The sequence below is a fragment of the Tamandua tetradactyla genome, chromosome X (genome assembly GCF_023851605.1).
Source record: "Tamandua tetradactyla isolate mTamTet1 chromosome X, mTamTet1.pri, whole genome shotgun sequence".
Taxonomy (NCBI): domain Eukaryota; kingdom Metazoa; phylum Chordata; class Mammalia; order Pilosa; family Myrmecophagidae; genus Tamandua; species Tamandua tetradactyla.
This window is the reverse complement of record NC_135353.1, coordinates 81,549,658-81,574,237: the sequence shown is the minus strand read 5'-3', so window position 1 is coordinate 81,574,237 and position 24,580 is coordinate 81,549,658. Positions and strand designations below refer to the sequence as shown.

At 35.8% G+C, this 24,580-nt stretch overlaps 1 pseudogene; it reads right to left on the bottom strand.

Moving 5' to 3' along the window:
• Positions 1–2,534: 2,534 nt before the first annotated feature.
• On the bottom strand, positions 2,535–3,442 carry LOC143671202 (protein SET-like; annotated as a pseudogene).
• Between the last annotated feature and the right edge of the window lie 21,138 nt (positions 3,443–24,580).

Genomic DNA, 24,580 nt, shown 5'->3' with positions numbered 1-24,580 from the left:
CCTTTTCCTCCCTTGCCTCCATTTAATCCTAAATCAGAAGAAATCTGAGGGAAGAAATGCAGGAAAGGTAAGATTATAAACTTCAAAGAAAATTGATTTCAAAATGTGTTCTGCTATTTTCCTCCTTAAATATCTGAAGTTACAGAAGTTATTCCATGGGTTTAAAACTGTATTTAAGATGACACATTTCATGATTTTGGCTTAAAAGAGCTTCAAGATGAGCTGTCTCAACATCTTGTATCACTTACAAAATCCTGAAAACAATTTCCAAGTCAGATTTTTTTTCACCAGCACTTTGTTTTCCCACTGTGCCAAAACAACATACTACTGACAGCAGCATTTTATGAATGTTTCCATACTTTATGATAAATTTTAGCAATATAAATGGGGTATTTTGATATCAATCCACAATTTAGTAGTGACAGCAAAAGTTAGTAAATATGAGCCATGAAGATGTTTGAAAGTGTCATGGTGAAGCATACTTTATTTAAACATAAACTGGGTTAATCAGAAAAATTATATTCTCAGAGAAACTAGACTTTAGAAAGTCACATTTCAATGGAAAAACTTTAAGCACTATCAAATATGTATGTGTAGTCAGTCAGTCCAGCTATTCCAAAAAATTAGTTTTTGGCTATTTAAAAAAATAAACCATGCCACATATGATGTTACCTCCTAAGTACCTCATTATTTAAACCACATTCCCTCTAAAAATAAATGACTTTACTGTTGTTCGCTGACATTTTCTCCCTAGCATGTATACCTTAGTTTTTTTACCAGTCCATTTTTTATCAAATGCGATTTTGTTAAGATATGTTCATACAACAAATAATTCATCCAAAGCATGCAATCAGTGGCTCATAGTATCATTGAATAGTTGTACATTCATCACCAGAATCAATTTTAAAACACTTTCATTATGCCAAAAAAATAAATAAATAAACAACACTCAAAATATCCCATACCATTTCCTGCCTATTATTTATTTCTCTTTTGTCTTTATTTTATTACTCATCTCTCCATACACTGGGTAAAGGGAGAACCAGTCACAAGGTTTTCACAACCACACGGACACATGATGAAAGCTATATAGTTATACAATCATCATCAGGAATTCAGTCTACTGGATTACAGTACAACAGCTTCAGGTAATTCCTACTGGCTATTCTAATACTTTAGAAATTAAAAAGGAATACCTATATAATGCATAAAACTAACTTCCAGAATGACCTCTCAACTCTATTTGATATCTCTCCATGACAGAAACCATTTCATTTATTTTCCCCTTTTACTCAAGAGGGCATTTCCAATCCCACAAGGCCAGGGCCATGGTCATCCCTGGGAATGATGTCCCATGTTGCCAGGGAGACTTACACCCCTGGGAGTCATTTCCTACATAGTGTGGAGAGTAGTGAATTTATTTGCAGAGCTGACTTGGAGAAAGAGTGGCCACATCTGAGCAAAACAAAGAGGTGGTGGTGATTCTTAGGCATAATTACAAGTAGGCTTAGCTTCTCCTTTGCAGGAATAAATTTCACAAGAACAGACTCCAAGATCAAGACCTTGACTTAGTAAATTAGGATTTCCTAATGCTTCCTAGTATTTCAGGAATTCCCAAGATGTGGAAGATTCATTTTCCTTAAAAATATTACTGCTTATTGACCAGTATCTGATAACCCAAGAGCTCTGATGAAGTTGTTCAATAAGATGAATGTTTTTCTCCTTTTGTACACATTTAGTTTTATTGTAACAAAGCAACTTGAACACTTTTAAAGTTTAAAACTGAACATCATCTTTCCAGTGAAGCAAAAAGAAAATTTTAAACTAAACAGAAACAAAAGTACAATAGAGAATGTCAATTCCAAATAAAATCCTATAGGTTCGGCTGATTCTCCCATCAAGTAGCAGGGCTTAAGTCATCATTAGGAGAGAACTTTATTTTAAAAGTGTCATCTTAAACTGCAAGGATACTCAATAAACATCACAATTAAACATGCCAAAGGAGAAGCCATTTTGTCAAAATGCCCACTTAGCCCACCCAAATATCTCAAACCCACCCTTTGCTGACCTTCTGTAACCCCATTTTTAAGTTTTTTTTTTTTTTTTTTAAACAAGAGAAAGTAGACAGATACATGTTGGTAAATGCTGACTGTCCATATTCGCATAGAGACACAGTGTAACCTCTGAGCCCAATATACAAAGAAAGAAGGAAAAAAGCTAGAATTCTATGCACTATTACCCAGGGGCCTAGCCCCCTCCAGCTCCCAGTAGAGCAAAGGCAGCAGAAGGTTTTACCTATTTTCCCACAGAGCACAGGGGTGTCTTGATTCCATAAAGCTTTACAGAAAGGCATAAAAATGAATTTGAAACAAAAACAGGTATAGATTATTTTCCCACTGTATTCTGCACAGGATATTTCCCCAAAAATAAGTTGAGAGCCATTGTATAAAGGAGAGAAAAGAGACCTCAAAAGCAGGGTGACTGGGCACAAGAGGCAAATAAAAAAAAAAAATACTGCCACTTGCTCCCAGAGACTGGAGAAAATTAAAAAGGGAAGGTTGGAATCCATCAGTGTTCTATTAGTCATCTTCTCCTTCATCCTCCTTCTCCTTCCTCTCCCTCATCATCATCTTCATCTTCTCCTTCATCCCCATCTCTGTTTTCATCAATACCTTTCAATCTTTCATCATCATCATCATTTTTTCTTCTTCTTCTCTTTCTCTTTCTTCATCATCCATATTGGAAATCAAATGGTACTGTAATGGATTTGGACCAATGTCTTCTTTGATGACCTCTCCTAACTCATCTGTACCTGCATCAGAATGGTCAGTAACCAGGTAAAGGAGCTCTCTGGTTCATCATGCTGCCTCTTCCTGCTGGAATTATTCTGTGTTTGATTTGAACATTTCATCAAATCCTTTCAAGAATTCCATCTGATTTCTGTTGACTTTGAGGATGTATCACCACACTCATTCAGATGAAATTCTTTGGACAGAACTTTATTTTTAAAGTAAGGATTTCCATCAAAATAAAAATCTATTCTGTAGCCAGATTTAATATCTTCAAATTCTGTCACTTCAACTCTTGTCAAATAATGCAGTGCCTCTTCATCCTTCTCCCCAAGCCATACAGACACTTGTGGATGGTTGACAAATGTTACCACAAAATTGGGGATTTTGGTGATTAATTCTGATCTCTCCTGAAAGTATGGTTGGCAGAGTTTATTGTATTTCAGTTTTACCTTCAAAATCTCCTCACTGGCTTGTTCATTAAGTTTGTCTATTTTATTTCATACTTCATCAATGTGCTCAATAGCTTCCTGCTGTTGTTTTTCTCCTTTTTGCCAGTCCAGAGCAGCCAATGTTTTCTCTAACCTGGGGGCAGGCAGCAGCTTTACTTTCTTTGTTTGAGGCAGGAGTGAAGACTGGCATTTAGGGGCCATGTTTTTAATTTCAATAACCAGAGTTAAAGAGGAGTGTTTGCCTGGGAGAAGCTCAGAGAACTGATGAGATCAATGTTTTCATGCCTGCTGATACAATATTCATTATGCAACCCATGGATCAATTAGTCATTTAAACATTTAAGTCTTATTATTTAAGAAATATATTTAGTAAGTCTATAGTTGGAATAGATAGTGGTTATTCTTATGAACCTGGGTAAATAAATGGAAAACTTTCTAGAAAATATTTACCATTCTAGATAACATTAAGAACAGTTATGATTCATGGGAGGAGGTCAAAATATCAACAATAACAGGTGTTTAGAAGAAATTAATTCTGACCCTCATGGATGGCATTGAGGGATTCAAGACATCAGTAGAAGAAGTAGCTGTAGATATCGTGGAAACAGCAATAGAACTGGAATTAGAAGTGGAAGCTGATGGTGTGAATGAATTGCTGCAATATCATGATAAAACTTGAACAGAAGAGGAGTTGCTTTTTATGGATGGGCAAAGAAATTAACTTCTTTAGATGAAATCAGCTGCTGGTGATGGTGCTGTGAACAGAGTTGAAATGACAACAAATGATGCAGAGTATTACATAAATTTAATTGATAAAGTAGTGTCACGGTTTGAGAAGATTGGCTCCAACTTTGAAAGAAGCTCTACTGTGGGTAAAATGCTATCAAACAGCATTGAATGCTGCAGAGACATCTTTCATGATGTGTCAATCAATGTGGAAAACTTCATCATCTTATTTTAAGAAATTAACGCAGTCAATCCTACTTTCAGCAATCTCCACCCTGATCAGTCAGCAACCATCAACGTAGAGGTAAAGCTTTCTACCAGCAAAAACATTATGATTTGTTGAAGTCTTAGATGATGATAGAAATTTTAGCAGTAAAATATATTTTAATTAAGTTATATACCTTATTTCTATTGACATAAATCTATTGCACACTTAGACTTCAGCATAGTGTAAACATAACTTTAATATATCCTGAGAAACCAAAAAATATATGATTTGCTTTTTTATGATATTCACTTTATTACCATGGTGTGGAACTGAACCCACAATATTACCATGGTATGCCTTGTACTTGGGAGAAGAAAATAGCATTCTTGTTACTGAAAACACAAAAATGTTGAAAATGCATTCATTTAAAGCAGAATCATATTTTTGGACATTGCTTGTTCCTTTTTCAGGATTTTGTAATAAAATAGAACAATGAATCTTGTTATTTAAGTTATTAAATGCTGCTTGCTTCACTGAACTTTATGACTCAGGAATTTGATTATTTGGATAGCTCATTTTCTCTCCACAAAAATCCAAGGGTAATTTTGTGACTTTAAGGAACTCAATATTCTTCTTAGCTTAAAAAATGACCAATGCATCCTGGGAAACCACAACAATGAGAATATATTTTATCTCTTATGGTTACAGCTAGAGATAAAATTGTTATGTTTAGCAAACAGAATAGCATTTTATCCCACATTTATCCTCTTTTTTTCTTTGAGAATCTAGAATCTGAGAACTATAGGTTCTTATATCTGTTTACTATAAATTCTGTTCATAAGGTGGCTACTGTGAATCTTATAAGAAATTTGAACTTCAAGCAGTATAGTCTTTTACCAAGTAAGGGCATTTGTGGCTCTATCAATTTTCACTAACCTGCAATCTTTTTTTTTCTTTTTTTTCATTTGCATCAATTCAGAAAAAGAAATGAAAAGAAAATAACCTGCAATCTTTAGTGTTAAGAACTGATTAATGTGAAAAGCTGTCACCAGAAGCCTATAGCTACTGAATGCATTTTGCCTAGAAATTTTGACACATTGTTCAGTGTTGCACTCTTGTGCCTGGGTTAGGCATTATGATGCTTTTCTCCTGTCATTTGTATTCTTTTATATTAACTACTTTTTATTAAGAAAAAATATAACCACTAGATTAGTTTGAGAATGGAGCATATTGAACATACTATTCTTATGAGTTATCTCTACCTTTTGAGGTGTTAAGTGATTGGTTATTTGTGATCACCATTAATATAGTACATTTTATCATTATTTTACTTATTGATCACAGGGAAAGAACAAGTTCTGTGAAAACCACTTGTAATTAAGAGACTATAGTGTGTGACATCATTACCATGGCTATTTAAGACATCTTCTGGAAAAGTCTCTTCCTTCAGAATCAAATAATAAAAGGTCAAATCCCTCTTCCTTGGAACTCTGAAGGACAATAGTGATGGAAGAAGGACACCACAGATAATGAATTGAAGAAACAAGGAAAAGGATTTTCAAGGTCATGTAGGAGATTTCTGTCTGTTCTCCTCCTCCTCACTTGGTCCTGTGTGCCTTGGGAGTTTTACAAAGCAGCATGGCCCTCTTGCCATGGATATAGAATCTACAGATACCCACAGCAGTGAGTTAGAACCCAATGAACATCCAGGCACAGGAATCCAATTCCACAGAGAGCCAAAATGGAACACAAGTGGATGAGGAGTGTCACATACAAAAAGGGCCCTAGAAGAATAAAGAAAGATCATGGCAGAACTATTGGTAATAGGTGTACACACCCTATCCAGTCTTTGCTGGACCACCTAAATTCACATCAAACCTTTCTGGGTTGATGCACCTTTCTGTATTGAGTCCATATGGAGCCCTGTAGCAGGATATCCTATTTGGGAAGTAAAGGGAGTTAGAAAATCCTCACAGAAAAATGTTGGGCATAACTGAACTTCCATAAGTCAGGATGGGTACCAGAAATGAAAAGAGGAAGTAAAAGGGGAGAATTGAGTGAAGGAGAGAATCAAACAAATCATAGAAGCTAAAGAGAAAATTATACACAAAGCAAATAGAACAGATCAATATTGCCAGAGAAGGAGCAGAGGAATGGAAGCTTTCTTCTGAGAACACAAAAGGGAAAACTTAAAAATGGTACCACATATCCAAGGAAAGAATAAGGTGCAGAAGGGCAGAGAAAATCTGAACAGTTAAACACAGGACACCCTAAATGTCCAGAACAAGGTAGACCAAGCATCAAGAAAGGCCATAACACAAAGCCAATCAACAATAAAATCATAGACAGAAGGAAAATATGACCTTCACAGTAACATAAAAATAATCAGATGCCAAGACATCCACAAAAAATTATAAGCCATCCTAAGAAACATGACGATTTGGCTCAGTCAATGGAACAAATTAAACCTTCACAGGAGACACAGAATTTAGGAAATGAAATCAATGATCTTCAAACAAATCTCCAAAATCAGTTCAAGGAAAGGAGTGAAAATATGGATATATGACTAAGGATATATTTTTTTAATTTTTATACAATTTTATTGGGATATATTCACATACCATGTAATCATCCAAAGTTTACAGTCAATAGTTCACAGTATCATCACATACTTGTGCATTTATTGCCACAATAAATTTTTGAACATTTTCATTACTACAAAAAATAAAAATAAGCATATGAATAAAAATAAAAAAGAATACCCAAAATACTCCATGCCCTCTTTTCCCCCAATTATTTATTTATTTTTGTCTTTATTTTCTTACTCACCTGTCCACACACTGGAGAAAGGGAGTGTCAGCACAAGGTTTTCACAATCACAAGGTACACAATGAAATCTATATAATTATACAATTATCCTCAAGAAGCATGTCTACCAAAATACAGTTCAACAGTTTCAGGTGTCTCATTATAGCTATGCTTACACACTAAAATCCAAAAAGGGATATCTATATATTGCATAAGAATAACCTCCAGAATGAATTCTTGATTTTAATCAAAATCTCTCAGCCATTGAATCTTTATTTCACTTCATTTCTTGTCCCCTTTTTTTTGTCAAGACTTTCTCAATCCCAAGTTAACAGGGCCAGTCTCATCCCAGGGATTCAGGTCCCATGATGCCAAGGAGATTTGTTCCCCAGAGAGTCACGTCCTATGTCGGGAGAGGGAGGAAGTTTGCCTGAAGAGATGGCTTAGAGAGAGAGGCCACATCTGAACAACAGAAAAGCATCTCTGGGAGTGACTCTTAGGCATAATTATAAATAAGCTTAGCTTCTACTTTGTGGGATAAGTTTCTTAAGGACAAGCCCCAAGATCAAGGGCTTCACTTATTAAATTGTGAGTCTATAATGCTTGTGAGAATATCAGGAATTACCCAAGTGGGGAAGTTTAATGGTTTCACTTTTAACCCAGTCCCTCAAGAGGACTTTGCAAATAGCTTTTTACTTTCTGTCAAGATTACTCTGGGATGCACTGGGGCATCACAGTAAACTGTAAAAAAACCAACAATATCTCACTCTCTATTTAAGGTTCCATGAAATTATGGTATTTGAATAAACTGACCATAAAAGTTAAAACAGGGGGTGCATGGGTAGTTCAGTAGTTAGAATGTCCATCTTCCATGTAGGAGATCTGAGTTTGATTCCCAGAACATGCATCCACCCCAAAAAATGTTAAAACAGTATACTACAGAAAATACAGCTTTGTATGAAATAAACATCTCTTCCTTTGTTCTCACACAGAAGTTGAAGCTTTAAAACACAGTCAATATTGTAACTGAGAAATTAGGATTTAAGAGATGATTGCTGAATCATTATATAAATGTTTCTTTTTACTTTTTGGTATATTAAAGTTGACAGATGGAAATACATGAAATTCAAATGCCAATAATTGAATCACCTCTATTTACATCTTCTGGGCCAATTGTATTCATTATCCTAAACCTGCCCATTGTTTAATGCTATAAAACTTAGAAAATTACTGCACTTTAGGGAAACAGATTTTCAAGCCAATAGGCCATCTGATCTCTTGCTGCATGCCTAGTAATAAACTTATTCTCTCTTTGAAACCTGGCATCTTAGGAAGTGGTCATTTGAGTGCATTACACAAAAGAATCCACCACTTTTGTCCTGTAACAATATCATCCTTTACCCTTTAGTCTAATTTACCTTAGTCTTAACTAGATCAGCTTCTCATTAGTTTCCCAAATTGAAGTCTGATGTTTTTCACCTTTTTAAACAATTCCTGAAAGGGGTAATACTGACTTTCATAGCTGCAGAAATCTAGCTCTGTGTCTCAGATGTCATACAGATACCCATATTTCCAAGGAACTACCAGGCTATACACAAAGAGCTCAGCATCTCAGAATTTAGAAATAACAGCTAACACACAGTAGATATGACTGCTTTAAGAGCTTATAATTCAGGAACCTTTACACTAGGCCTTCCCCTGATAACCTGTGGTGTTGAATTCAATTCTTAGATTTTGCACATTAGAGCTAGTCCATATTGGTGAGGCATTATAATATCTGAATTTTCATTTCAGGCTAGTTTCACTCACCAAACTGTCCTCAAGTTTCATTTCACTTAGTTGCATGACTCACAACTTCATTCCTTCTTACAGGCATTCAGGATTCCATTGTATGCATACACCACAATTTATCTTTCCATTTGTCAGTTGATGTACCATTAGTCCACCTCCATCCATTGCAAATCATGAACACTGCCACCATAAATGCAAGTGTGCAAATGTCCATTCATGTCTCTACTTTCAGTTCTTTCAAGTATATATCTAATAATGGGTTTGCAGGGTAATATGCCAACCCTTTACATAACCTCTTGTCAAACCACCACGCTGAACTCCAGAGGTGCTGCAGCATTCTACTTCCCTAACAACAGTGAATAGGTATGTCTCTCTCTCCACATATTCTCCAGCACTTATATCTTTCTGTTTATTTTCTAGAAAGTGTTATTCACAACAATCCAGCCTAAATGAATAACCAATTGTTCTCAGTATCAATACATAGTTATGGATTCACCGTCACAATCTATATGAGGACATTTCCACTCTTCTGCAAAGAAAGAGAAAAAAATAAAAAATAGATAAAAAGGAGAAACAACAACACCACCAAGATACCCATATTCCTCCCTTTTACTCCCCCTGATTGATATTTAGCTTTGGTGTATTGCATTTGTTACATTCAATTGAGGCATATTATAATGTTACTGTTTTACTGTAGACTTCAGTTTTCACTGATCATATTTCTTCCATATACCAGCACATTTTAAACCCTTGCAACAATTTGTACACTCATTTCAAAACCTCTTTCTCCTGTCTTCTCCTTTTTACCTGTAGTGTCTTTAGAACTTCTTGAAGAGTAGGTCTCTTGTTCACAAACTCTCAATGTGTGTTCACCTAAAATTATTTTAAACTCTCTCTTATATTTGAAAGACAGTTTTGCTGCTTATAGAATTATTGGCAGTTTTTCTCTTTCAGTATCTTAAATATATCATATCACCACTTTCTTAGCCTCCACAGTTTCTGCTGAGAAATCCACATATAGTCTTATCAAGCTTCCTTTGATTGTGATTGTGATGGTCAGTTTCTTGTGTCAACTTGGCCAGATGGGGTTGCCCAGCTGTCTGGTTGGGCAAGAGCTGGACTGTTTGTTGCTGTGAGGACATTTAATGGACTTAAATATTGACAATGTTGGCTACATCCACAGTTGATTATATTTGCTATCTGCTAAAGGGAGTGTCTTCTGAAAAAAGTGATGCTTAATCTAATCACTAGAAAGCTTTTAAGGAGGATTCAGATGAGACAGTCACTTTTCCTTCCTCAGCCAGCCAGCCTCTCCAGAGTTTCTTGAGGACCTTCATTGGAGCTACCAGCTCATGGCCTGCCATACAGATTTAGGATTTCTTTTTTTTTTTTTTTATTAATTAAAAAAAGAATTAACAAAACAATTAGAAATCATTCCAATCTACATGTACAATCAGTAATTCTTAATAACATCACATAGTTGCATATTCATCATTTCTTAGTACATTTGCATCGATTTAGAAAAAGAAATAAAAAGACAACAGAATAAGAATTAAAACAATAATAGAAAGAAAAAAAAACAAAAAAAACAAAAACAAAAAACCTATACCTCACATGCAGCTTCATTTAGTGTTTTAACATAATTGCATTACAATTGGGGAGTATTGTGCTGTCCATTTCTGAGTTTTTATATCCAGTCCCGTTGTACAGTCTGTATCCCTTCATCTCCAATTATCCCTTCTCTTTTTTTTTTTTTTTTAATTAACGGAAAAAAAGAAATTAACCCAACATTTAGAGATCATACCATTCTACACATGCAATCATTAATTCTTAACATCATCACATAGATGCATGATCATCATTTCTTAGTACATTTGCATTGGTTTAGAAGAACTAGCAACATAACCGAAAAAGATATAGAATGTTAATATAGAGAAAAATATAAAAGTAATAATAGTAAAATCAAATCAAAACAAAACAAAACAAAACAAAAACCTATAGCTCAGATGCAGCTTCATTCAGTGTTTTAACATGATTACTTTACAATTAGGTATCATTGTGCTGTCCATTTTTGAGTTTTTGTATCTAGTCCTGTTGCACAGTCTGTATCCCTTCAGCTTCAATTACCCATTGTCTTACCCTGTTTCTAACTCCTGCTGAACTCTGTCACCAATGACATATTTCAAGTTTATTCTCGAATGTCCGTTCACATCAGTGGGACCATACAGTATTTGTCCTTTAGTTTTTGGCTGGATTCACTCAGCATAATATTCTCTAGGTCCATCCATGTTATTACATGGTTCATAAGTTTATCTTGTCTTAAAGCTGCATAATATTCCATCGTATGTATATACCACAGTTTGTTTAGCCACTCTTCTGTTGATGGAGATTTTGGCTGTTTCCATCTCTTTGCAATTGTAAATAATGCTGCTATAAACATTGGTGTGCAAATGTCCGTTTGTGTCTTTGCCCTTAAGTCCTTTGAGTAGATACCTAGCAATGGTATTGCTGGGTCGTATGGCAATTCTATATTCAGCTTTTTGAGGAACCGCCAAACTGCCTTCCACAGTGGTTGCACCCTTTGACATTCCCACCAACAGTGGATAAGTGTGCCTCTTTCTCCGCATCCTCTCCAGCACTTGTCATTTTCTGTTTTGTTGATAATGGCCATTCTGGTGGGTGTGAGATGATATCTCATTGTGGTTTTGATTTGCATTTCTCTAATGGCCAGGGACATTGAGCATCTCTTCATGTGCCTCTTGGCCATCCGTATTTCCTCTTCTGAGAGGTGTCTGTTCAAGTCTTTTTCCCATTTTGTAATTGGGTTGGCTGTCTTTTTGTTGTTGAGATGAACAATCTCTTTATAAATTCTGGATACTAGACCTTTATCTGATATATCATTTCCAAATATTGTCTCCCATTGTGAAGGCTGTCTTTCTACTTTCTTGATGAAGCTCTTTGATGCACAAAAGTGTTTAATTTTGAGGAGTTCCCATTTATTTATTTCCTTCTTCAGTGCTCTTGCTTTAGGTTTAAGGTCCATAAAACCGCCTCCAGTTGTAAGATCCATAAGATATCTCCCAACATTTTCCTCTAACTGTTTTATGGTCTTAGACCTAATGTTTAGATCTTTGATCCATTTTGCGTTAACTTTTGTATAGGGTGTGAGAGATGGGTCTTCTTTCATTCTTTTGCATATGGATATCCAGTTCTCTAGGCACCATTTATTGAAGAGACTGCTCTGTCCCAGGTGAGTTGGCTTGACTGCCTTATCAAAGATCAAATGTCCATAGATGAGAGGGTCTATATCTGAGCACTCTATTCGATTCCATTGGTCGATATATCTATCTTTATGCCAATACCATGCTGTTTTGACCACTGTGGCTTCATAATATGCCTTAAAGTCAGGCAGCGCGAGAGCTCCAGCTTCGTTTTTTTTCCTCAAGATGTTTTTAGCAATTCGGGGCACCCTGCCCTTCCAGATAAATTTGCTTATTGGTTTTTCTATTTCTGAAAAATAAGTTGTTGGGATTTTGATTGGTATTGCATTGAATCTGTAAATCAATTTAGGTAGGATTGACATCTTAACTATATTTAGTCTTCCAATCCATGAACACGGTATGCCCTTCCATCTATTTAGGTCTTCTGTGATTTCTTTTAGCAGTTTTTTGTAGTTTTCTTTATATAGGTTTTTTGTCTCTTTAGTTAAATTTATTCCTAGGTATTTTATTCTTTTAGTTGCAATTGTAAATGGGATTCGTTTCTTGATTTCCCCCTCAGCTTGTTCATTACTAGTGTATAGAAATGCTACAGATTTTTGAATGTTGATCTTGTAACCTGCTACTTTGCTGTACTCATTTATTAGTTCTAGTAGTTTTGTTGTGGATTTTTCCGGGTTTTCGACGTATAGTATCATATCGTCTGCAAACAGTGATAGTTTTACTTCTTCCTTTCCAATTTTGATGCCTTGTATTTCTTTTTCTTGTCTAATTGCTCTGGCTAGAACCTCCAACACAATGTTGAATAATAGTGGTGATAGTGGACATCCTTGTCTTGTTCCTGATCTTAGGGGGAAAGTTTTCAATTTTTCCCCATTGAGGATGATATTAGCTGTGGGTTTTTCATATATTCCCTCTATCATTTTAAGGAAGTTCCCTTGTATTCCTATCTTTTGAAGTGTTTTCAACAGGAAAGGATGTTGAATCTTGTCGAATGCCTTCTCTGCATCAATTGAGATGATCATGTGATTTTTCTGCTTTGATTTGTTGATATGGTGTATTACATTAATTGATTTTCTTATGTTGAACCATCCTTGCATACCTGGGATGAATCCTACTTGGTCATGATGTATAATTCTTTTAATGTGTTGTTGGATACGATTTGCTAGAATTTTATTGAGGATTTTTGCATCTGTATTCATTAGAGAGATTGGTCTGTAGTTTTCTTTTTTTGTAATATCTTTGCCTGGTTTTGGTATGAGGGTGATGTTGGCTTCATAGAATGAATTAGGTTGTTTTCCCTCCCCTTCGATTTTTTTGAAGAGTTTGAAGAGAATTGGTACTAATTCTTTCTGGAACGTTTGGTAGAATTCACATGTGAAGCCATCTGGTCCTGGACTTTTCTTTTTAGGAAGCTTTTGAATGACTAATTCAATTTCTTTACTTGTGATTGGTTTGTTGAGGTCATCTATGTCTTCTTGAGTCAAAGTTGGTTGTTCATGTCTTTCCAGGAACCCGTCCATTTCCTCTAAATTGTTGTATTTATTAGCGTAAAGTTGTTCATAGTATCCTGTTATTACCTCCTTTATTTCTGTGAGGTCAGTAGTTATGTCTCCTCTTCCATTTCTGATCCTATTTATTTGCATCCTCTCTCTTCTTCTTTTTGTCAATCTTGCTAAGGGCCCATCAATCTTATTGATTTTCTCATAGAACCAACTTCTGGCCTTATTGATTTTCTCTATTGTTTTCATGTTTTCAATTTCATTTATTTGTGCTCTAATCTTTGTTATTTCTTTCCTTTTGCTTGCTTTGGGGTTAGCTTGCTGTTCTTTCTCCAGTTCTTCCAAATGGATAGTTAATTCCTGAATTTTTGCCTTTTCTTCTTTTCTGATATAGGCATTTAGAGCAATAAATTTCCCTCTTAGCACTGCCTTTGCTGCGTCCCATAAGTTTTGATATGTTGTGTTTTCATTTTCATTCGCCTCGAGGTATTTGCTAATTTCTCTTGCAATTTCTTCTTTGATCCAGTCGTTGTTTAGGAGTGTGTTGTTGAGCCTCCACGTATTTGTGAATTTTCTGGCACTCTGCCTATTATTGATTTCCAACATCATTCCTTTATGGTCCGAGAAAGTGTTGTGTAAGATTTCAATCTTTTTAAATTTGTTGAGACTTGCTTTGTGACCCAGCATATGGTCTATCTTTGAGAATGATCCATGAGCACTTGAGAAAAAGGTGTATCCTGCTGTTGTGGGATGTAATGTCTTATAAATGTCTATTAAGTCTAGTTCATTTATAGTAATATTCAGATTCTCTATTTCTTTGTTGATCCTCTGTCTAGATGTTCTGTCCCTTGATGAGAGTGGTGAGTTGAAGTCTCCAACTATTATGGTATATGAGTCTATTTCCCTTTTCAGTGTTTGCAGTATATTCCTCACGTATTTTGGGGCATTCTGATTCGGTGCGTAAATATTTATGATTGTTATGTCTTCTTGTTTAATTGTTCCTTTTATTAGTATATAGTGTCCTTCTTTGTCTCTTTTAACTGTTTTACATTTGAAGTCTAATTTGTTGGATATTAGTATAGCCACTCCTGCTCTTTTCTGGTTGTTATTTGCATGAAATATCTTTTCCCAACCTTTCACTTTCAACCTATGTTTATCTTTGGGTCTAAGATGTGTTTCCTGTAGACAGCATATAGAAGGATCCTGTTTTTTAATCCATTCTGCCAATCTATGTCTTTTGATTGGGGAATTCAGTCCATTGACATTTAGTGTTATTACTGTTTGGATAATATTTTCCTCTAACATTTTGCCTTTTGTATTATATATATCATATCTGATTTTCCTTCTTTCTACACTCTTTTCCATATCTCTCTCTTCTGTCTTTTTGTATCTGACTCTAGTGCTCCCTTTAGTATTTCTTGCAGAGCTGGTCTCTTGGTCACAAATTCTTTCAGTGACTTTTTGTCTGAGAATGTTTTAATTTCTCCCTCATTTTTGAAGGATAATTTTGCTGGATATAGGAGTCTTGGTTGGCAGTTTTTCTCTTTTAGTATTTTAAATATATCATCCCACTGTCTTCTAGCTTCCATGGTTTCTGCTGAGAAATCTACACAAAGTCTTATTGGGTTTCCCTTGTATGTAATGGATTGTTTTTCTCTTGCTGCTTTCAAGATCTTCTCTTTCTCTTTGACCTCTGACATTCTAACTAGTAAGTGTCTTGGAGAACGCCTATTTGGGTCTAATCTCTTTGGGGTGCGCTGCACTTCTTGGATCTGTAATTTTAGGTTTCATAAGAGTTGGGAAATTTTCAGTGAAAATTTCTTCCATTAGTTTTTCTCCTCCTTTTCCCTTCTCTTCTCCTTCTGGGACACCCACAACACGTATATTTGTGCGGTTCATATTGTCCTTGAGTTCCCTGATACCCTGTTCAAATTTTTCCATTCTTTTCCCTATAGTTTCTGTTTCTTTTTGGAATTCAGATGTTCCATCCTCCAAATCACTAATTCTATCTTCTGTCTCTTTAAATCTATCATTGTAGCTATCCATTATTTTTTCTATGTTTGCTACTTTATCCTTCACTTCCATAAGTTCTGCGATTTGTTTTTTCAGTTTTTCTATTTCTTCTTTATGTTCAGCCCATGTCCTCTTCATGTCCTCCCTCAATTTATCGATTTCATTTTTGAAGAGGTTTTCCATTTCTGTTCGTATATTCAGCATTAGTTGTCTCAGCTCTTGTGTCTCATTTGAGCTATTGGTTTGTTCCTTTGACTGAGCCATATTCTCAATCTTTTGAGCGTGGACAGTTATCTTCTGCTGCTGGCGTCTGGGCATTTATTCAGATTTCTCTTGGTGTTGGACCCAGCAAGGTTGTAATATTTTTCTGGGAAATCTCTGGGTTCTGTTTTTCTTATCCTGCCCAGTAGGTGGCGCTCGTGGCACACGTTTGTCTGCGGGTCCCACCAGTAAAAGGTGCTGTGGGACCTTAAACTTTGGAAAACTCTCGCCGTCCTGGGGGTTCGCTAGCCGAAGCGGCTTGAGCCGGCCCGGGGTCCGAACGCAGGGAGGGTTGCTGGTCGCCGCAGCCAGGGAAAGAGCCCGTCCGAATTTCCTAGTCGGCCCTGGGCAACAAGGGTGGCAGGAGGGCACCAGCGGCAGCGGCCCGCCCGAGAGAGTGCATGTTCCCCGGGGGTCACGGGGTCACCGTTCTCCGCGGCCTGGGGGTTTCCGATCCAATTCTCTCAGTTGGTCCGGGGGCTGCGCGTGGTGTGGGCGCCAGTCGCCTTGGTTTCAGGGGACCACCTCTCCAATTCTCCCAGCTGGCCCGGGAAGGGGGAAGGGAGTAACTCTGGCCGCTTGCCACCCCGCCCGGTAAGGCCCGCGCGCCTCCACGATCTCACCCGAGCTGCTTCTCTCAGCCAGCCAGCCACTCCAGGATGGGGTACGCTGTCTTTTTTATCTCTGTTGTGGCTTTGGGAGCTTTCTGTATCGTTTCTACTCCCCTAGTAGGTGTCCTGGAGAAGAAACTAAGATCTGCGCGTCTTACTAAGCCGCCATCTTCCCCGAACTCTGAGATCTAGGATTTCTTTATCCCTATGGTTGCATGAGGCACTTTGATAAATCTTATATTTACAGATATTTCCTGCTGATTCTGTTTCTCTAGAGAACGCTAGCTAATACAGATTTTGGTACTGCAGATGGTGTGCTGCTGTGGTTTGCAAATACCAAACGTGTTGGGATGGCTTTTTAAATGGATAAGGGGAAGATTTTGGAGGGGTTGTGAGGACCTCAATAGAGGTCTAATCACTGGAAAGATTTAAGGAGGATTCAGAAGAGACAATCACTCATTCTGTTTCAGCCAGCCAGCCTTCCCTGAGAGTTTGTTGAGGGCCTTCATTGGGGCTGCCAGCTTTGTCCTGCCCTACAGATCTTGGACTCTTACATCCCCAAGGTTGCATGGGACACTTTTATAAATTTTGTATTTACAGATATCTCCTGCTGATTCTGTTTCTCTAGAGAACCCTAGCTAATACTGTGATGTGCTGCTTTCTCTTGTTGCTTTCAGTCTTCCCTTTGTCATCAATATTTGATGATCTAATTAATAAATGTCTTGGAGGATGTCTATTTGGGGGTATTCTGTTTGGGGTGTGCTGTGCTTCTTGGATCTGTAATATTATGTCTTTCATAAGAGATGGGAAATTTTCAGTGATTAATTCCTCCATTATTCTTTCTGCCAGTTTTCCCTTCTCTTCTCCTTCTGGGATAGCCATAACACATATATTCATGCATTTCATGTTGTCATTCAATTTCTGTGAGACACTGCTCATATTTTTCCATTCTTTTTCCTTTCCATTCTTTTGTTTGTCAGATTTCAGATGTTCTGTTCTCTAGTACACTAATCCTTTCTTCTGTCTCTTCAAATATGTGGTAAGTCTCCAGTGATTTTCATCTCTTCTCTTGTGCCTTTCATTCCCACAATTTCATTTTTTAACATCAAGGAAGATTTATTGCAGCAAAAACACAGAAAGAAAACAACAAAGGGAAAAAATGCATTGAGGGATGTCCAGAAGAAACCAGGCATAACCTTCCAAGAGTCCTTTCCCAGAGGAGTCACACAAGAACATGCTTAATTCCTTCAGTAATGAGTTAGGGTAATATGTGTGAAATGCCATTTACCAGGGAGATCCCAAGAGACTCAATGTCCAGGGTTTTTATTGGGTCATTCTCATAATTGCTTTCATTTATTTTTTTCAAGCTTCCAAGTTATTCTTTATGGTTACCCAATGTCTTCTTTATGTCCTTCATTTCTTTTTCCATATCTTCCCTGAACTCATTGACTTGATTTAGCATATTCCTTTAAACATCTTTGATTAGTTGTTTCAATTCCCATATTTCATTTGAAGTGTTAGTTTGTTCCTTTGACTTGGTCATATCTTTGTTTTTCCTAGTGTGACTCTTAATTTTTTGCTGGTGTCTAACATACCTGATTTTCTTGATTAGTTTATTTTGGAGGTCCTTTTAAAATTTTACCTAGGGTTTTTTTTTGTTGGGTGATTTTTTCTCTGTCTGCCTTTTGGCATTCAATTCAATTTATTCTAGACCTCTAGCATAACTTTTGCTTAACTTATCAGAATTTTTCAGGTCTTGTTTTTCTGGCTCTTGCCCTACCTGTATGGGACCTTTCTTCTGAAGAGGTTTTCCCCAGATATGATTAATCTCAATCATATTTTCCCATACCAAACAGGCCTAGGTCTGAGGAGTAGGGTGTAATCAGTATCAAGTTTACCTGAGGATGGGACCCAGCAGTCTTTCAGACACTCTTTCAGAGCCTCTAGACTCTGTCCTTTTTCCATCCTTCCCAGCACATGGTGCTTGTTAGCCTGAAGCTCCACACTCACATAAAGTGGTATGATGCCTTTAATTCTCAGCAGACTCTATCTCTGTCAGGGGAGTTGTTGAGACAGAGGCTGACCTAGAAGGCAAGCTTAAGTTGTGTCTGTTTACCAGAACCCTAGGGTCTGAGTTCTCTGAATGAGGGCTGCCACTTGAGTTGAGCCTACACCCCCTTTTTGGGGGAAGATATGACCTTTAAGGATTTACCTCTTTCATCTGACTAGTTACTTTGTGTCTATCTTAAATCTGCCCATGCCTGTGTGCTTACAATTGAAAATGCCTGAGGCTTTCTCTAATGAACTGTTTAGAACAGTTAGAAAAAATAAATCTATTGTCAGAGCCAGTCCCCAGTTGCCAAGGATAACTAATCAAGAGCTGGAGTTTATGCTTGGCTATATGTGCCCCTTTTCTTGGGGCATAGCCTTTTTCCAGCATTCTGAGCTCAGTCAACTCCAAAAGCATCCATTTCTTTCTGTAAACCCCACTTCGTCTTTATTGTGAGAGATCTTGGGGTTTCATTCCTGCTTACTCTGGGTTTATATGTGCTTGGAGCTTGGAGCTTGTATTCAACAGTCCAAATTTCTTAATTAAAACCACAATTGGAGTTTGGTTGTGCTACCTTCCCTCAATCCTAGTAGACTACTTCTCTTTTATCATGAGGAATTGTCTCCAACAGAGCCTACCATGAGAGTGGAAGAGGAGCACCATATTCGGCAATTTAGGTGCTTTGCTTACAGTTCTACCCTGTGATCTTGGCCCTTCTTCTCATTCCAGACTGGTGAATAATGTGTGTCCAGTTGTGGATGCCTCCAGTTGTTCCAGACTGTTCTTGGCTATTTACTAGTTGCTTTAGAATGCTAAATTCCACTCTTCCCAGCACTGCCATCTTGCCTCTCCTCTAGCTAAGGGATGTTAATAAGAAAATGTGTAAACATAAATAAGAACTTGAGAATAAAGAAAGAAACAGAATATATGGGGATTAAAGTCACAATAGTAGAGAATAAATATACACTTGAAAATACAGCAGATATGACCAGGCAGAGGACAGAATCATTGAAATAAAAGACAGTAAAATCAAAATCATGCAGTTAGAAGAACATATAGACATAAGAATAGAAAAAGTCAAGCAGTGTGTCAAGGATTTGAGTGTCATCATGAAACATAAAAACTTATACATCATGGGTGTCAAAGAAGGAAAAAAGATGGGGAAAGGAGCAAAAATAATATTTGGGGAAATAGTTGCATAAAATGTTCAAACTATGATGAAAGACATAACTATTCACATCTAAGAAGAGCAAAATACTCCAAACAGAATCAATCCTAATAGATGTACTCTGAGACACATACTAATCAGAATTTCAAATGTCAAAGATAAAGGGGGAATATTGAAATGAGCAATAGAAAAGCAATTTATCACATATGTGGTATCCTCATAAGATGAAGGGCTTATTTCTCATCTGAAACTGTGGGCATTTGAAAGTACCAGTATAAAATATTTAAGGTACAGAAAGAGAAGATTTCCAGCCAAAAATTAATTATCAAACAAAACTGTCCTTCCAAAATGGAGAGTTCAAAGTATTCAGAGATGAACAGAAAGTGAGAGATTTTCTGCAATAGGTCTACCCTACAAGAATTACTTTAGGCAGTTATGCAGGTTAAAATGAAATGATAGGAAAGAGTGGCATGAAGTAGTGTGAAGAAATGAAGATCTTCAGTATAGGTAACTAAAAGAGTCAATGCAAAATCTAATAATACTGTATCACAATGCACAACTCTACTTTTTAGTTCCTGTAAGAGTTAGAATACAATTAAACAAGAAAAAAGTCATATTCCCTGATAATGGGCATACAAAATATAAGGAATAAATGTGGGACAAAACAACATAAAGAGGAGAAACAAAGGACTATGAGAGCAGGGAATGTGTATGCTATTAAATTGGAATATTTCCAAATTGGCATCTTACAGATGTAAATTTTGAATACAAACCCCAGGTAACCACAAAGAAAGTACTTAAGAAAAATACAGAAACAGAAATAATCAAGGATTTGATACATCAAAAAAGATTAACTATACAAAAAGGAGGTTGCAATAAAGAAAAGAAAGAGAAAAAATCAAAGGACAAAATCGCTGAAGTATTGCATTTACAGTAATAACTCTAAATTTCGATGTATGAAACTCCCATATCAAAAGATGCAGATTGACAGAATGGATTCAAAGCATGACTCAAATATACGCTGTTTAGAGGAGACTCACCTTAGATCCATAGACACAACTAGGTTGGAAGTGAAAGGATGGAAAAAGATATTTAATGCAAATAGGAACCAAAATGAGCTGGGGTACTTTGAATAATATTGGACAAAATAGACTAAGTCAGAAACTGCTACAAGAGACAAAGAAGAACACTAAATATTAATAAAAGGGGTAACCACCAAGAAGAAATTAAAATAATAAATGTTTATACCCCTAACCAGAGTGCCCCCAAATATAAGAACAATACACTGGCAAAACTGCAGGGAGAAAAACATACATCTACAGTAACAGTTGGAGACTTCATTACACCACTCTCATCAACAGATGGAAAAGTTAGACAAGAGATCAATATTAAAGCAGAGATTATGAATAGCATGATAAAAGAAATAGCCCTAATAGACTTACACAGAACATTGCATGACAAATAAGATGGCCATACATTATTAAGTGTACATGGATTGTTCTCCAGGATAGACCACTTGTTGTATCACAAAACCAGTCTTGATAAATTAAAAAAGATGGAAATTATAGAAAGTATCATCCATGAATGTCATGGAATGAAGCTAGAAATCTATAACAGGCAGAGAACAGGAAAATATACAAATACATGAAAATTAAATAACATACTCTTAAGCAATCAGTGAGTCAAAGGAGAAATTTAAAGAAAACTCAGCAAATATGCTGAAAGGAATGAAAACAAAAACAGCATATCAAATTTATGGGATGCAGCAAAGTCAGTACTAAGTGGGAAATTAATAGCTTAAATACCTACATTATAAAAGAAGAAAGAGCTAAAATCAAAGACTTAACTACACACCTGGAGTAACTACAAAAAAAATCAACTAATCCCAAAGTAAGTAGAATGAAAGAAATAACAAATATTAGAGTACAAATAAAAGAAGTAGATAAAAAAAGTAATAGAGAGCATTAACAAAACCATAATGTCTTCTTTGAAATGATCAATAAAATGGAAAGAAACCTTAGCTTGAATGCCTAGGGAAAAAAAGAGAGAGAACATACAAATAAATAAAATCAGAAGTAAGAGGGAGCCATATTACTGACCCTTTGGGAATAAAAAGTATCATAAGAGGATGTGAACATCTCTAAGCCAACAATTTAGACAACCTAGATTGTAAGGACAACTTCCTAGAAACAAACAACTTACACTGACTAGAGAAGAAATAGAAGATCTCAACTGTCAAATTACAATAAAGAGATTGAATCAGTCATCAAAACCTCCCAAATAAAAGCCCAGGACCAGAAATTTTCACAAGTGAATTCTACCAATCATTCCAAGAATAATTTACTACCAATTCTGCTCAAACTCTTCCAAAAAATTGAACATGTGTGAACACTACCTTACTCAACCTATGAGGTTAAAATCACCCTACTACCAAAGCCAGATAATTATACTACAAGAAAAGATAATTATAGGCAAATTTCTCTCATGAATATAAATACAAGATTCTTGACCAAAATACTCATAAATCAAATCTAACAGCACACTGAAATAATTATAAACCATGACCAATCAGGTTCTTTCCCAGATATGTGAAGATGGTTCAACATAAGAAAATCAATTAATGTCATATGTCATATCAACAAAATGAAAGGCAAAACATGATGATCTCAATTGGAGCAGCAAAGGCCTTTGACAAAATCCAGCAATCTTTCTTAATAAAATCTCTAGAAAAAACAAAAAGAGAAGGAAAATTATTCAATATGATAAAAGTCATAACAAGCACATAGGAAAAAACAACAACTAACATCATACTCAATGGTTAAAGGTTGAAATCATTCCCTATAAGGAACAAGACAAGGATGCCCACTGTCCCCACCATTATTCAACATTGTACTAAGTATCCTAGCCAGAGCAGTAACACAATATAAAGAAATAAAATGAATCCAAATTGGAAAGAAAGAAGGACAACATTTCAGTGTTCAAAAATGACATAACCCTAGACATAGAAAGTCCTAAAAAAATGACAAAGGTATTAGAACTAATAAAAAGTTTGGGCAAAATGTTGGGGAACAAAATTAACACAAAATTTAAGTAGTGTTTCTATACACCAGCAATGAGCAATCTAAGGACAAATCAACAAAAAATTCCTTTTATAATAACAAATTAAAAAAATCAGATATCTTGGAATACATTTAGCCAAGGGCTCAAAGGACATACACACAGAAAACCCAAAAATGTTGGTAAAAAATCAAAGATCTCAATAAATGGAATGAAATTCCATGTTGATGGATTAGAAGTCTAAATATTGATAAGATGTAAATTCTACTCAAAAAGATTTACAGTTTCAATGCAATCCCAATAGAAATTATAACAGCCTACTTTACAGAAATGGAAAAGTCAATATTGAAATTTATTTGGAAAAGTGAGTGTCCCTGAATAGCCATAAACATCCTAAAATAGAAGAACAAAGGTGAAGGATCCACACAATCTGAATTCAGAACACATTTAAAAGATACAATGTTCAAAACAGCATGGTACTGGCACAAGGATAGACATGTAAACCAATGAAATCAAACTGAGAGTTCAGAAATAGACCCTCACATTTATGGGCATTGATTTCTGACAAGACTGCTAAGTCCACTCAATTGGGAAAAAATAGACCCTATAACAAAAGCTGCTGAGAGAACTGGATATCCATGTGCAAAAGAATGAAGGTCAACCTCTATCTGATATCATAAACAAAAATTAACTCAAAATGGATCAATATCCTAAATATAAGAACAAGGAATACAAAACTCGTGGGAAAAAATGTAGGGAAGCATCTTTAGTATCTTGTGTTAGACAATGGATTCTCAGATATTTTACTCAAAGTACAAGCAACAGAAGAAAAAATAGATCAACAGGACCCCCTCATAATTAAAAACTTTTGTGCAACAAAGGACATTATCATGAAAATGAAAAGACAATCTGCTCAAAGAAAGAAAATATTTTAAAGTCACATATCTATTAAGTGTTTAATACCCAGAATGTGTAAATTGAATAATTCAACAATAAAAAGACAATCCATTTCAAAAATGGACAAAAGTTGTGAATAGACAGACCCAAAAAGAAAAATGTTGCATTGTCTTATTGATATGCTATAATCAGAATAAGCTCTTTCATAGAATTAAAATCTTGATTATAGTTTATCAGAGTCTGGGTTGGGTGTAGGGAATGGGGAGTTAACCCTTAATTTGTACAGAATTTCTGAAAATTCTGGAAATCGATGGTGATGATGATAGCACACATTGTGAGTGTAACTAAGCATTGAATTTTATAGGTGAATGTGATTAAAAGGGGAATTTTTAGGGCATATATATGTTATTAGAAGAAAAATTAAAGGATATAACGTAGGACTGCAAAACACAGTGAACTCTATTGTAAATGATGGATTATAGTTAACAGTTCAATTACTAAAATGTTCTTTCATGAATTATAACAAATGCACAACACTAATACAAGGTTCCAATGATAAGTTGGCATGTGGGAAAATGCACCTAATGTAAACTGTGTGTTATAATTAATAATGCAATATAATATTCTTTCGTCAACTGTAACATAAGCACCACACCACTGCAAAGTTTTATTAAGGGGTGAGAAGAATATGAGAAAGACATATTTTTTTACATGATTATTCTGTAAACCTCCACAAATACTTTTTAAGTCTATAAAGGAATAAAAGTTTATTTTGTCCAAAACCTAAATTTTCTGTAGCACATAATCTAACTCAACCTGTCCAGATAGATCATTTAAATGATCCAAACACATGGAGCCCAGAATGGGAATGAGGGCCTGTAATAGCTTAATGCAATTCCCAGATACATCTGAAAGTATGTTGAGCAGATAAGGAAGAGTATTGGCAAATTCCTTTGAGGGATTGGAGAAAAAATATGGAACTATTAAATCTTACCATCAGGGAAATTCCTGATACTGTCTCAAATATTA